This window comes from Pristis pectinata, chromosome 11 (assembly GCF_009764475.1).
Source record: "Pristis pectinata isolate sPriPec2 chromosome 11, sPriPec2.1.pri, whole genome shotgun sequence".
Taxonomy (NCBI): domain Eukaryota; kingdom Metazoa; phylum Chordata; class Chondrichthyes; order Rhinopristiformes; family Pristidae; genus Pristis; species Pristis pectinata.
In genome coordinates, this window is record NC_067415.1 from 11,251,800 (window position 1) to 11,266,123 (window position 14,324).

At 49.0% G+C, this 14,324-nt stretch overlaps 1 protein-coding gene across 2 annotated transcripts in view; it reads left to right on the forward strand.

Moving 5' to 3' along the window:
* The first annotated feature begins 10,049 nt into the window (after positions 1–10,049).
* asmtl (acetylserotonin O-methyltransferase-like) overlaps positions 10,050–14,324 on the forward strand; it is a 39,471-nt gene continuing 35,196 nt past the window's right edge. The window contains exon 1 of one of the 2 annotated variants that reach the window (XM_052025945.1): positions 10,050–10,152. The gene's annotated coding sequence lies outside the window, so the exon portion shown is untranslated. Of the gene's footprint in view, positions 10,153–13,477; positions 14,089–14,324 lie in introns of those variants that run through there. The other variant, XM_052025944.1, reaches the window with a different exon arrangement.

Sequence of the window (14,324 nt, forward strand, 5' to 3'; positions counted from 1 at the left end):
CCTGACCTTCTGAGTGTTTCCAGCGATTTGTTTTTGTTACCTTCAACATTATTTCTTTCAGATTTGCGAAGTCACCATCTCATTTCCTGCTCCCTCTCATCTGCATTCCGGTAGAGTTAAATTGCTTGGGACTCACTCTTCACCATCATCCTTTCAGTCTTCCAGTCTCTACCTGGCTTCTTTCTGCTCTAGGACAGTGATTACATATCAAAATAATTCCATTGGCTGAAAAGCACTTTGAGATGGTGAAAGCTGCAATATAAATGCAACTTTCTCTTTACTAAAGAATCACCACCTACTGTATATCACACAGCAACCTTCCACTTCTCCATGTTTATTGTACTTTTCTTTCCATTCCCTTCTTTTTCACCCTAGGTACATTCTCTCCTCTTGTTTGGTCTTCAAACCATTCTTTAAAATCCACCTTCAGCTTCCCACTGTCAACACCTGTTCCTCATGCTCCACATCTTTCACTTACCCACAAGGTATCCTTGAAAGGAAAATTACAGTTACATTTTCATAACACCATTCAAGACCACAGGAGGTGCACACATGACCTTTGTACAGGCAAAGACTTACCCACGTCAGCTGTGGTTCAGCTGATAGCCCTCTGACTTCTGAATTACGAGGTTCACGGCCTAATTCCCAGTTCAGTGACTTTAGTACAAAAATCCAAGCTGACTTTCCAATTCTGTAGTGAGGGAATGCCACAATTCTGCAATGAGGGAACGCCGTAATTCTGTAATGAGGGAATGCCACACTGTCAGATGTGTTACTTTGCAGACATTAAACCGAGGTGCCACTTGCTCTTTCAAGTGTTCTTGCAAATCTTTACAACAATCACAAAATAAAACAAATTAGTTTTTCATAATCACATTGTTGTTTTATGGAAGTTTGTTATACACAAATTGGCTTTCATGTTTACAATATTATAACAATGACAACACTTCAGAAGTGTTGTCATAATTACCTACAAAATACTTTGGCATGTCCTAAAAGAAAGGTGAAAGACAAATTATAGAAAATAACTCTTTCCTTTCCTCATAGTCTATCAAGCCATAGTCTATCGTGTCAAGAATTCAGTAATTAAAAACTAACCGGACTGCCAAAGTCTCCTCCATTTGCCCAAGGTCTTCCATTCCTTCAGAATCAGAATCAGGTTTATTATCACTGACATAGGTCATGAAATTTGTTGCTTTGCAGCAGCAGTACAGTGCAAGACATAAAAATTACTATAAGTTACAAAACTGAATAAATATTGCAAAAGAGGAATAACAAGGTAGTGTTCATGGGTTCATGGACCACACAGAGGAAGAAGCTGTTTTTGAAACATTGAGTGTGGGTCTTCAGGCTCCTGTACCTCCTCCTCGATGGTAGTAACTTGAAGAGGGTATGTTCTGGATGGTGAGGGTCATTAATGATGGATGCCAACTTCTTCAGGCACTGTCTCTTGGCGGGGAGGGTTATGCCCGTGATGGAGCTGGTCGAGTCTACAACCCTCTGCAGCCTCTTTTGATCCTGAGCATTGGTGCCTCCATACCAGGCAGTGATGCAACCAGTCAGAATGCTCTCCACTGTACATCTGTAGAATTTGCAAGGGTCTTTGGTGACATACCAAATCTCCCCAAACTCCTAATGAATTAGAGCCGCTGGCGTGGCTTCTTTGTGATTGAGCATTGATGTGTTGGACCCAGGATAGATCCTCTGAGATGTTGGCACCCAGGAACTTGAAGCTGCCCACCCTTTCCACTGCTGACCCCTCAATGAATACTGGTGTGTGTTCTCCTGGCTTCCCTTTCCTGAAGTCCACAATCAATTCCTTGGTCTTGCGAGGTTGTTGTGACAACACCACTCAACCAGCATATCTATCTCACACCTGTACGCCTCCTCATCACCATCTGGGATTCTGCCAACAGCAATGGTGTCATCAGCAAATTTACAGATGCCATTTGAGCCTTGCTGAGCCACACAGTCATGAGTGTAGAGAGAGTAGAGCAGTGGGTTAAGCACGCATCCTTGAAGTGTGCCTGTGTTGATTGTCAAATATCTATGCCATCTTCTTGCAGCTACTATTGGGCAGGAGGTACAGGAGCCTGAAGTCCCACACCACCAGGTTCAAGAAAAGCTACTTCCCTTCAACCATACAGTTCTTGAACCAACCGGCATAACCCTAATCACTAGAGTTTAGCAACACTATTACAACTTTGATCATTTGCACTAAAATAGAATTTTTTGTTCTAATTGTGTTCTTTCTTGTAAAAATTGTTTAATTTGTGCTTTTCTTGTGAATGCTGCTTATATGATCCTATGTGCCTGTGATGCTGCTGCAAGTAAGTTTTTCTTTGCACCTGTGCGTACATGTACTTGTGCATATGACAATAAACTTGACTTTGACTTTTATTTGACCAATTTTGCTATGAGTCAAACCACCCAAAGCCATTTCCTATGGCGAAGGATTCTAAGTATTAACAGCCCCTCATGGAAATGTAGTTATGGGCAATAAATCCCAGGCTCGCCAATGACACAAATTCTGTGAATAAATTAAAAACAAACTAATGAACATGGTTATTTGAACCTTGGTAATTGTATCTCTTACCAAATGGGAGCAGAAGGTGCTATAAGTTGTAATTTATATCATTTGTATAAGTAAATTAGAGTAATAATTGAAATTAACTTTTACAACATCCCCATCTTATGGCAGAGAAAGCAAACAACATAAGCAGGGTATAAATTGACAACTTTAGCACTTACAGGATTATTATAGTTTCATAGTGATGAAATTAAAAGTTCTTTTCAACACAAGAAATGGATGTAAGAGTAGGCCATTTGGTCTCCTGTGCCTTCTCTGTTATTCTTTAAGATCATGGCTGATCTTTTAGCTTAGCACCACTTTACTGCACTAACCCCATATTCCTTTATTCCCTAATATATAAAAAGTATTGATTTCTATCCTGAGCATACATAGCAACTAAACCCCCACACCCCTCCAGGGTACAGAATTCCAAAGCTTCACTAACACCAGTTTCTGAATACCTGAGCCAAGGGAAACATTGTTGATAGGGTGGTTAAGAAAGCGTATGGTTTGCTGGCCTTCATTAGTCAGGGGTTTGAGTTCAAGAGCAGTGAGGTAATGTTGCAGTTCTATAAAACTCTGGTTAGACCACACAGAGTATTGTGTCCAGTTCTGGTCACCTCATTATCAGAAGGTTGTGGAGGCTTTAGAGAGGGTGCAGAGGAGACTTACCAGGATGCTGTCTGGATTAGAGAACATGTCTTATGAGGAAGGGTTGAGCAAGCTTGGGTTTTTTTCTTTGGAGTGATGCAGGATGAGAGGCGACTTGATGGAAGTGTATAAGATTAGAGGGGCATAGGCAGAGTGGACAGCCTACACCTTTTCCTCAGGGCAGCAATGGCCAATACCAGAAGACATCCACTTAAGGTCAGAGGAGGAATCTTCAGGGGAGATGTCAGAGGTAGGTTCTTTACACAGAGAGTGGTGAGTGCCTGGAATGCATTGCTGGGGGTGGCTGTAGAGGCTGATACAATAGGGACATTTAAGAGGCTCTTAAATAGGCACATGTATGTAAGAAAAATGGAAGGTTATGGGGTGTGCAGGAGGGAAGGGTCAGGTTGATCATGGAGGAGATGTTCATATAGTTTGACACAACATTGTGGGCTGAAGGGCCTGCACTGTGCTGTACTGTTCTGTGTTCTATGTTCTATTGTCATTGCACCTACCCTTGTAAACTGCATAAGGATTTATCATCCATATTTCAATGTGGTCTTCAAATTTCTAAAGGGTATAGACCCAGTCTGCCTAATCACCCCTCACAGTGCATATCTACCATCCCAGGACGTTGGCGCTGGAAAAGTGGTGACACTTGCGGGCTGCCCCCAGCACATTCTCAGTAACGCAAAAAGGTGCATTTCACTCTGTGTTTCGATGTACATGTGACTAATGAATAAATATCTATATCTTAATGTGGTGAACTTACATGGCATTCCATCCATCACATACCAGACCTGTGCACAATACTCTAGATGCAGTCTCACCAGTACTCTACATAATCGTTACTCTTGTATTGAAATGCTCTTGCAAGAGAAGGCAAGTTATTTTTAACTCTGGGTACACAAGAGACTGCAGATGCTGGAGTCTAGAGCAAAGAAACAAACTGTTGGAGAGAACTCAGTGGGTCAGGTAACATCTCTGGAAAGAAATGGACAGTTGACGGTTTGGATTGAGACCTCTTTTTTAACTCTGTCTACAACTGAAAACTAACTTGTTTTCCCTCAGTTCTGATGAAGGGTCTTCAACTTGAAAGACTAACTCTGTTTTTCTTTTGATAGATGCCACCTCACTTGCTGAGTTCTTTCAGCATTTTCTTTTTTTATTTCACTGTAACACAGTGCCTGGACATGCAGGACACCAGTTTGTGTTCCCATGAAACTAACACCATCTGGGTAAACATTCAATGTGCATTGTACTTTATTTCCAACACTTAAGTTATGACATAAAATTAATACGATCCAGCAATGCACTTCCAGTACTATGAAGTCACCAAACTATAATCATCATGTCAACATATTCCAGTAGAGTGGAAGTGTGTCCAAAAGTTATTTGCAAATTATGTTTGTTCACTGTCAATATATGACAGTGCAAAGTACAAGACAGCACGAAACAGCAGTAGGTCTTTTCTTGTTGAAGTTGAACTGATCATTCAGGTTGATAAGGACAACATCTTCGACTGACTCCTGGGAATTCCTAGCTCATGATTGTTCAAACTAGTTAAGGAGTCTTCAGGATGGCATTGAGAACTTTGAGTCCTTCATTAGGAAGCCAGCAAAAATGGCAAAAATACCACCTTACTAACTATGGCATACATCAGCCTCAGAAATGACCTGGATCCCATTCAATTTGCCTATCACAGGTCAACAGCAGATATTATTTCTTTTTAAAACTTTAAAACTTTATTTATACAGCACGGTAACAGGCCCTTCCGACCCAGCGAGCCCGAGCCGCCCAATTACACCCACTAGCTCTTCACTCTGTTCTGGATCATCTGGACAACAGTAATCCATACAACAGGCTATTACAGCTCAGCATTCAACACAATCACCCCATCCAAACTTATCACCAAGCTCCAAGACATGAACCTCTGTACCTCCCTTTGTAACTGGATGCTTGACTTCCTCATTGGGAACAACATCCCCTCATTGACATTCAACACAGGTGCACCTCAAGGATCCATGCCTAGCCCACTTCTCTACTAACTTTCCACGCACAACTGCGTGGCAAAGCACAGTTCCAATACTATCTACAAATTTGCCAATGATACCACAGTTGTTGGATTAATTGCTGGTGGTGATGGGTCAGCGTACAGAAGTGAGGTAGAACATCTGGTTGAGGGGTGCCGCAATAACATCCTCTCGCTCAATGACAACAAAACTAAGGACCTAGTTGTTGACTGCAGAAAGGGGAAGTCAGGAGATCACATGCCAGTTCCCATTGGTGGGTCAGAGGTGGAGACAATAAGCAGTTTCAAATTTCTGGATGTTAACATCTCAGATGACCCGTCCTGTGCCCAGAACATAGATGCAGTCACGAAGAAGGCATGCCAGCACATCTACTTTCTTAGAAACTTAGGGAGATTTGACATGTCGCAAAATATTCCAACAAACTTCTATAAATGCACTGTTGAAAGTATCCTGACTGGTTGCATCATGGCCTGGTACGGCAATTCCAAAGCATAGGAACCCAAGAGGCTGCAGAGAGTAGTGGACACAGCCCAGTCCATCATGGGCATAGCCTTCCCCACCATTGACAGCACCTACAGGAGGCGCTGCCTCAAGAAAGCGGCATCTATCATCAAGGATCCCCACCATCCGGAGCATACCCTCTTCTCGCTGCTACCGTCATGCAGGAGATACAGAAGCCTGAAGTCCCACACTGCCAGGTTCAGGAACAGCTACTTTCCTATCACCATCAGGCTCTTGAACTGACCTGCACAACTCTAACTCTACCTCAGCAACGGAACACTACAGACCACCTCTTGCACTACCATGGACTTGTCTCTGATTGTGGTTTTTTTTTGCACTAATGTCTTCTTTTGCAGAGTATCTTTTGTTCTCTTCTTGTATAATTTATGTATAATTTGTATTCTGTGTGTTGTCTGAACCTACATGCCTATGATGCTGTTTCAAGCAAGTTTTTCATTGTACCTGTACCTCACCATACTTGTGCACATGTCACTAAACTTGACTTGACTTAACTACCCTCCTGTTAACCCATCAGGCACCTCCTGCCCCATCTAAGGTGGAGAGTGCAGGTCCCCCATGTTGGTCCCATCATTTACCTCATAACCAACATATCTGAAGTGGAAACAAGTCACTCTCAATCACGAGGGACTTCAGTGATTGCCTAAAATGAGAGAAAAGTCCTGATGAAGTAAAAGTCAGACAGCTATAGTGGCCCCACAGTTCCGTAATAATGCAAACAAGTTAATTGTTGGCAGCAAAAATCTGTATTAGAAATACAGTAAAGAATGTTCCATAGAATTTGCATGCATATTGGAACTGGGATTGGAATTGGTTTATTATTGTCACATGTACGGAGGTATCCTGATTGTTTTTCATTGCACTTGTGCATACATGTACTTGTATATATGACAATAAACTCAACTTTGACTTTGACACTCTGAGAGAGAAAAAAAACTTCATATCTATCTTAAATGGGCATTATCATTTTCAAATTGTGATCCTTAATTCTAAATTCTCCCACCAGAGGAAAGATCCTCTCCATATCCACTCTGTCCTGACCTCTCAGGATCTTAGGCTTTTCAATCATATCCCCTAAATACCTGCAGCTACAAGCCTAGCCTGTCCAATCTTTCCTCATCAGACAATTCACCCATTCCAGGTACTAGTCTGGTAAACCTTCTCTAAACTACTTCAAATATATTAATATCCTTCCTTAAATAAGGACATCAATATTCTATATATGTTGTCTCACTGATGGTCTACATAACTGAAGCATTAAAGTCAAAGTCAAAGTCAAAGTTGAGTTTATTGTCATACGTACAAGTACATGTATGCACTGCTGTAATGAAAACTTACTTGCAGCAGCATCACAGGCACGTAGCATCAGATAAGCAGCATTCACAAGAAAAACATAAATTAAACATAAAATATACTCAAGTTTTACAAGAAAGAACACAATTGGAACAAAAAAAAGGTCCATTTTAGTACAAAGTGATCAAAGTGGTCACAGTGTTGCTAAACTGTAGTGATTAGGATTGTGCCGGTTGGTTCAAGAACCAAATAGTTGAAGGGAAGTAGCTGTTCTTGAACCTGGTGGTGTGGGACTTCAGGCTTCTGTACCTCCTGCCCAATGGTAGCTGTGAGAATGTGGCATGGCCCGGATGGTGGGGATCTTTGATGATTGATGTTGCTTTCTTGAGGCAGCACCTCATGTAGACACTATCAATGTTGGGGAGGGATGTGCCCGTGATGTATTGGGCTGAGTCCACTACTCTCCGCAGCTTCTTACGTTCCTGTGCATTTGAATTGCCGTACCAGACCACGCTGAAACCAGTCAGGATACTTTCAACAGTACATCTGTAGAAGTTTGTTAGAGTGTTAGGTGACAAGCCGAACCTCTTTAACCTCCTAACTCAGTACTTTTGTAATCAATTCCTCTAGCAACAAATGATAACATTTTGTTAGCTTTCCTATTTAATTGCACTACCTACATATTAAACTTTTGTGAATATTAGTCTTTTGACCTTGTAGTAGGGCTTAATTTGTAATAATTACTGTTGGGAATGTTTCCTGATTTTCCAAGGTCAACTAATTGCATTGACCACACTGCTATTACACAAAGTTCATTCTATAAACCATGTTGACAGGTCCCAATAGTTGGACCACAATTATGGAAGATCCCAACCACTCCCTCAACAGCAAGTTAATACCAAAATCCCAGGGCCAAACAAAACTCACCTGGATGAACACACAAATAGTGAGAATTTAATGTTCCCTCAAAATGATTGCAAAATACAATGACCTCAGCAAACCATGTTGATATATCTTGAACTTACAAAAGGGTCATAAGAGATTAAAGAAAAAACTCACCTATATGAGGAATCTGAACAAAGAATTCCCCAAAACTGAAAACAATGTGTAAGGAATGTAAAATGTAGCAGTTGGAGGGTGACAACATAGACAAGAGAATGTTATTTTTCTGCTCTTCCCATGGTTGAGTGGTGAGTTAACAACAACCTTGTGCTCAATAACAGCAAGACCAAAGAGCTGAACATGGACTTGAGGAAGGGGAAGTCAGGCTAACACACACCAGTCCTCATTGAAAGGTGTGCGGTGGAAAGGGTGAGCAGCTTCAAGTTCTTGGGTGTCAGCATCTCAGAGGACCTATACTGAGCCCAACACATAAGTGTAATCATGAAGAAGGCACACCAACATCTCTAGTTTAAGGAGATTCAACATGTCATCAAAGACTCTGTCAAACTTCTACAGATGTACAGTGGAAAGCACTCGGATTGGATGCATCACGGCCTGGGTATGGGAACTCCAATGCACAGTAATCAAGAGGCTACTGAGAGTGTTGGACTCAGTTGGTTCCATCACTGGTACAGCTCACTCCACCAATGAGGACATCTACAAGAAACGATGACTCAGGAAGGCGACGTCCAACATCAGGGACCCCCACCAGCTGGGCTATGCCCTCTTCTCAGTGCAGCCATCTTCTTGAGGTACAGGACCCTGAAGACCCACACCTCAAGGTTCAACAACAGCTTCTACCCCACTGCCATCAGGTTCTTGAACAGACCTGAAAAACCTTACCAGTTTCTCTGACTATTTTTTTTCTCTCTCTCAATCTTGCGCTAGTGCCATTATGTTTATTTTGTTGTTGATTTTGTACACATGTAAGATACATATAATTTATGTTAATTTGTTTACGTTAAATTATATTTTTCCTTGTCTTGTAATGTACTGTGCTGCTGCTGCAAAAAGTTAGTTTTCATCGCATTTATACCCTGCACATGTATGCATGTAACAATAAACTTGAACATGAACTTGCCTGCTCACTCTCCTGTCACAGCTGTTTCCATGACCTGCACACTGTTTTTGTTCATTCATTTCCGACCTACCAATAGTTCTCAGGAACAGAACCCTGCTGTAACCGTGGACTACCCGTAGATGCAGGCCATATTTCCCTGCAAGCCTCCTCACACACTCAACTTGATCATGCCAATCTGATCATTCAAGTTTGGTTCTGCCACCAAAAGATTTTCAACCCTAGTGATGCAAATATGGGGAAACTTAATCAAAATGGATTCAAAACTCATCTCTGCCTTTGGCCTTAGTAAATGGTAAGATGTCATTAAAACCTGATCTGCTTCTTTAACCTGAATATTAAAACTTGCTCCTCATTAATGCACAATCAGGTTTTGGTTTTATGCTTTTTAAATGCAAAAGAGCGAATAAAAAATACAAGAACTCAAGCCACACTGGAGTAAAAACAAAAAATGCTTGAAGACTTAGCAGGTCAGGCAACACCCCTGGAGGGTGAAACAGGGTTAAAGTTTCTGGTGAGAACCAAGAAGCTGCTCGACTCAAGGTTCCTCCAGCATTTTGTTTGTTTTGCTTCAGGGCAGAAATGGTCTTTGATTCCAAGTTTTAACTCTGTTTCCCTTTCCAGAGAGGCTGCCTGACCTGCTGAGTCTTCCCACACTTCTTGTTTCTGTTCCACCACAGCTGGAGTCCTCAGGATTTTTATTAGTTCCTTTGCATTTAAACCAATATGCAACACCAAACCCTGATTTTTGCATTGATGAGAAGCAAGTATTAAATGTGCCTGATCTGCCGAGTCTTTCCAACATTTCTTGTTTTAATTTCAGATTTGCAGCATCATCAGATTTTATCAATTTGCATTGCCACACTGGGACGCAGGCTCCCTCTGCCACTGGGCACTGCGCCTCACTATCAGCTGAAGCAATGCTGCAGCTGGCTCAGGACAACCTTGGCGACGGGACTCCGGGAGCGTCAGTTTGCGCGCATGCGGACTAGGTTCCCCACCGTGTTCCCGCCCCTTCCCCCCGACTGCGCATGCGTGCCGGTGTCCGTGGTCTGTGAAGAATTGTGAGTGAATTTGGGCTTTCGGGGAGGGGGGGGGAGTGTGGAGGGGGGGAGTGTGGAGGGGGGGAGTGTGGAGGGGGGGAGTGTGGAGGGAGGGAGGGAGGGACGGGCAGTGTGGAGGGAGGGAGGGAGGGAGGGAGGGTGAGTGTGGAGGGAGGGGGAGGGTGAGTGTGGAGGGAGGGGGAGGGTGAGTGTGGAGGGAGGGGAGGGGTGTGGAGGGAGGGGGAGGGAGTGTGGAGGGAGGGGGAGGGTGAGTGTGGAGGGAGGGAGGGGGAGGGAGTGTGGAGGGAGGGAGGGAGTGTGGAGGGAGGGGAGGGGGGGGGAGGGAGGGAGGGAGGGGGGGGGAGTGTGGAGGGAGGGAGGGGGAGGGAGTGTGGAGGGAGGGAGGGGGGGGGGAGTGTGGAGGGAGGGAGGGACAGAGGGAGGGAGGGGGAGGGAGTGTGGAGGGAGGGAGGGGGAGGGAGTGTGGAGGGAGGGAGGGAGTGTGGAGGGAGGGAGGGAGTGTGGAGGGAGGGAGGGAGTGTGGAGGGAGGGATGGAGGGAGTGTGGAGGGAGGGGGGGAGTGTGGAGGGGGGGGAGTGTGGAGGGAGGGAGTGTGGAGGGAGGGAGTGTGGAGGGAGGGAGGGAGGGAGGAGGGAGGGAAGGAGGGAGGGAGGGAGGGAGGAGGGAGGGAGGAGGGAGGGAGGGAGGGAGGAGGGAGGGAGGGAGGGGGGAGGGAGGGAGGGGGGAGGGAGGAGGGGGGGAGGGAGGGGGGAGGGAGGGGGGGAGGGGGGGAGGGAGGGGGGAGGGAGGGGGGGAGGGGGGGAGGGAGGGGGGAGGGGGGAGGGAGGGAGGGGGGGGGGGGAGGGGGGGAGGGGGGGGAGGGAGGGGGGAGGGGGGGAGGGAGGGGGGGGGAGGGGGGGGAGGGAGGGGGGGGAGGGAGGGGGGAGGGGGGGGAGGGAGGGGGGGGGAGGGGGGGGGAGGGGGGGGAGGGAGGGGGGAGGGGGGGGAGGGAGGGGGGAGGGGGGGGAGGGAGGGGGGGGAGGGGGGGGGAGGGAGGGGGGGGGGGAGGGGGGGGGGAGGGAGGGGGGGGAGGGGGGGGGGGGGGAGGGGGGGGGAGGGAGGGGGGGGGAGGGGGGGGGAGGGGGGGGGGGGAGGGGGGGGGGGGGGAGGGGGGGGGGGGGAGGGAGGGGGGGGGGGAGGGGGGGGGGGAGGGGGGGGAGGGGGGGGGGGGAGGGAGGGGGGGGGGAGGGGGGGGGGGGAGGGGGGGGGGGGAGGGAGGGGGGGGGGAGGGGGGGGGGGGGGAGGGGGGGGGAGGGAGGGGGGGGGAGGGGGGGGGGAGGGGGGGGGAGGGGGGGGGGAGGGGGGGGGAGGGAGGGGGGGGGAGGGGGGGAGGGGGGGGAGGGGGGGAGGGGGGGGAGGGGGGGGGAGGGAGGGGGGGAGGGGGGAGTGTGGATGGGAGGGGAGTGTGGATGGGAGGGGAGTGTGGAGGGGAGGGGAGTGGGGAGTGTGGAGGGGTAAGGGGAGGGGAGTGTGGAGGGGAGTGTGGAGGGGAGGTAAGGGGAGTGTGGAGGGGAGGGGAGTGTGGAGGGAACGTGAGGGGAGTGGGGAGTTTGGAGGGGTAAGGGGAGTGTGGAGGGGAGGGGAGTGTGGAGGGAGGGGAGTGTGGAGGGGAGTGTGGAGGGGAGGGGAGTGTGGAGGGGAGGTGAGGGGAGTGTGGAGGGGAGGGGAGTGTGGAGGGAGGGGAGGGAGTGTGGAGGGGTAAGGGGAGTGTGGAGGGGGGGTAAGGGGAGTGTGGAGGGGAGGTAAGGGGAGTGTGGAGGGGAGGGGAGTGTGGAGGGAAGGGAGTGTGGAGGGGAGGGGAGTGGGGAGTGTGGAGGGGTAAGGGGAGGGGAGTGTGGAGGGAGGGGAGTGTGGAGGGGTAAGGGGAGTGTGGAGGGGAGGTAAGGGGAGTGTGGAGGGAAGGGAGTGTGGAGGGGAGTATGGAGGGGAGGGGAGTGTGGAGGGGAGGTGAGGGGAGTGGGGAGTGTGGAGGGGTAAGGGGAGTGTGGAGGGGAGGGGAGTGTGGAGGGGAGGGGAGTGTGGAGGGGAAGGGAGTGTGGAGGGGGAGGGGAAGGGAAGGGAGTGTGGAGGGGGAGGGGAGTGTGGAGTGTGAAGGGGAGTGGGGAGGGGAGTGGGGAGTGGAGGGGAGGGGAGTGTGGAGGGGAGGGGAAGGGAAAGGAGTGTGGAGGGGGAGGGGAAGGGAGGGGAGTGGGGAGGGGGAGGGGAGTGTGGAGGGGGAGGGGAAGGGAGGGGAGTGTGGAGGGGGAGGGGAGTGTGGAGGGGGAGGGGAGTGTGGAGGGGAGGGGAGTGTGGGGAGGGGAGTGTGGAGGGGAAGGGGAGTGTGGAGGGGAGGGGAGTGTGGAGGGGTAAGGGGAGTGTGGAGGGGAGGGGAGTGTGGAGGGGAGTGTGGAGGGAGGGGAGTGTGGAGGGGAAGGGGAGTGTGGAGGGGAGTGTGGAGGGGAAGGGGAGTGTGGAGAGGGGGAAGGGGGTGGTGAGGGGAGGGGAGTGCGGGGAGGGGGAAGGGGGAGGGGAGGGGAGTGCGGGGAGGGGGAAGGGGAGTGCGGGGAGGGGGAGTGTGGGGAGGGGGAGGGGGAGTGTGGGGAGGGGAGGGGAGTGTGGGGAGGGGGGAAAGAGGGGAGTGTGGGGGGAAGGGGAGTGTCGGGGGAAGGGGAGGGGAGGGGGCTGTGGGGGGGAAGGGGAGGGGGGCTGTTGGGGGGAAGGAGAAGGGGAGGAGAGGGGGGTGGGGGGGAGGGGAGGGGGGAGGGAGGAGAGGGGGGTGGGGGGGAGGGGGGAAGGAGAGGGGGGGTGGGGGGAGGAAGGAGAGGGGTGTGGGGGAGGAAGGAGAGGGGGGTGTGGGGGGAAGGAGAGGGGGGTGGGGGGAGGAGGGGGTGTGGGGGAAGGAGAGGTGGGTGGGGAGGGGGAAGGGGAAAGGAGAGGGTGGGGGGGAAGGAGAGTGGGGTGGGGAGAGGGGGGTGGGTGGGGGGAAGGAGAGGGGGGTGGGTGGGGGGAAGGTGGAAGGAGGGTGTGAGGGGAAGGAGAGGGGGCAGGGAGGGGGAAGGACAGTGGGTGATGGAAGGAGATGGGGAGGGGGAAGGAAGGGGAGAAGGGGAAGGACAGTAGGCAATGGAGGGGAGGAGAGGGTGGAAGGAGTGAGGAGGGAAGTGGGGAGAGGGGGCAAGGGGAAAGAAAGGAGGGAGGGAAAGAGGAAGGAGGAACAAAGGTAGAAAGGTGAGAGAGAGGTGACAGTGGGGAGGAGGGTTTCAGTATATCAGTGTGTGTGTACACCACAGCATGTATGTCAGTGAGTGTGTGTACGAGTGCACGTGTACCAGTGCGTACCATTGCATATGTGCCCTTGTGCTTCCGTGTGTGATTAGAAATGAGTGTGGCGTTTATTTGGCTTGGACTGTGTGTGGGACTGTCTGTCAGTATGTAGGTTCATGTCAGTGTATATTTGTGTGCCTTGTCAGTGTTGGTGTTTTGGTGTGTGTATCAGTTTATGTTTTTCTAGCAGTCTGTGAGCTTAATGGTGTTTGGACTCCTGCAATTTTGAGTGTGTTAATGTGTGTCTGCTGTGTGTCTTGTAATTATATCAGTATCTGTGTGGTAGTGTGTGGATCAATGTCAAGATGTTCACCTCCATGTGTTCTCATTGGCGTCAGTGTGTGTGAGTGTGTCTTACCGTCAGTGTGGCTCCTTGTCAATGAATGTGCCCAAGTCTTTGTTAGTGTCTAATCACCTGACAGGATATATGTACATAAGGTTGATAAAGCAGTGCTAAAACGTGTTGAAAAACTAAAAGCTGGCAATACCCTACAGGAGCTTTAGTCACTGGAAAGACTGGTCGATGTTTTGGGTTAAAACCTGTGACTACAGTCCTCCAGGATTTGAAGGAGCTTTATGTTAGGAAGACAAGTGGTATGTTGGCTTTTGCTACATGGAAATTGATTACAAGTATAGAGTCATACTACTACAGTTATATAGGATATATATAGATACAATCCAATATATAGTTGGACTGTATCTGGAATATAACATAGATAACATAGGTATGATCTCTACAAAGGAAGAATGTCATTTTGATAGACCGAGTGCAGCAAAGGTTTGCCAGTTTGATTCCTGGCATGGCACGATTGACATGTTAAAAGAGATTA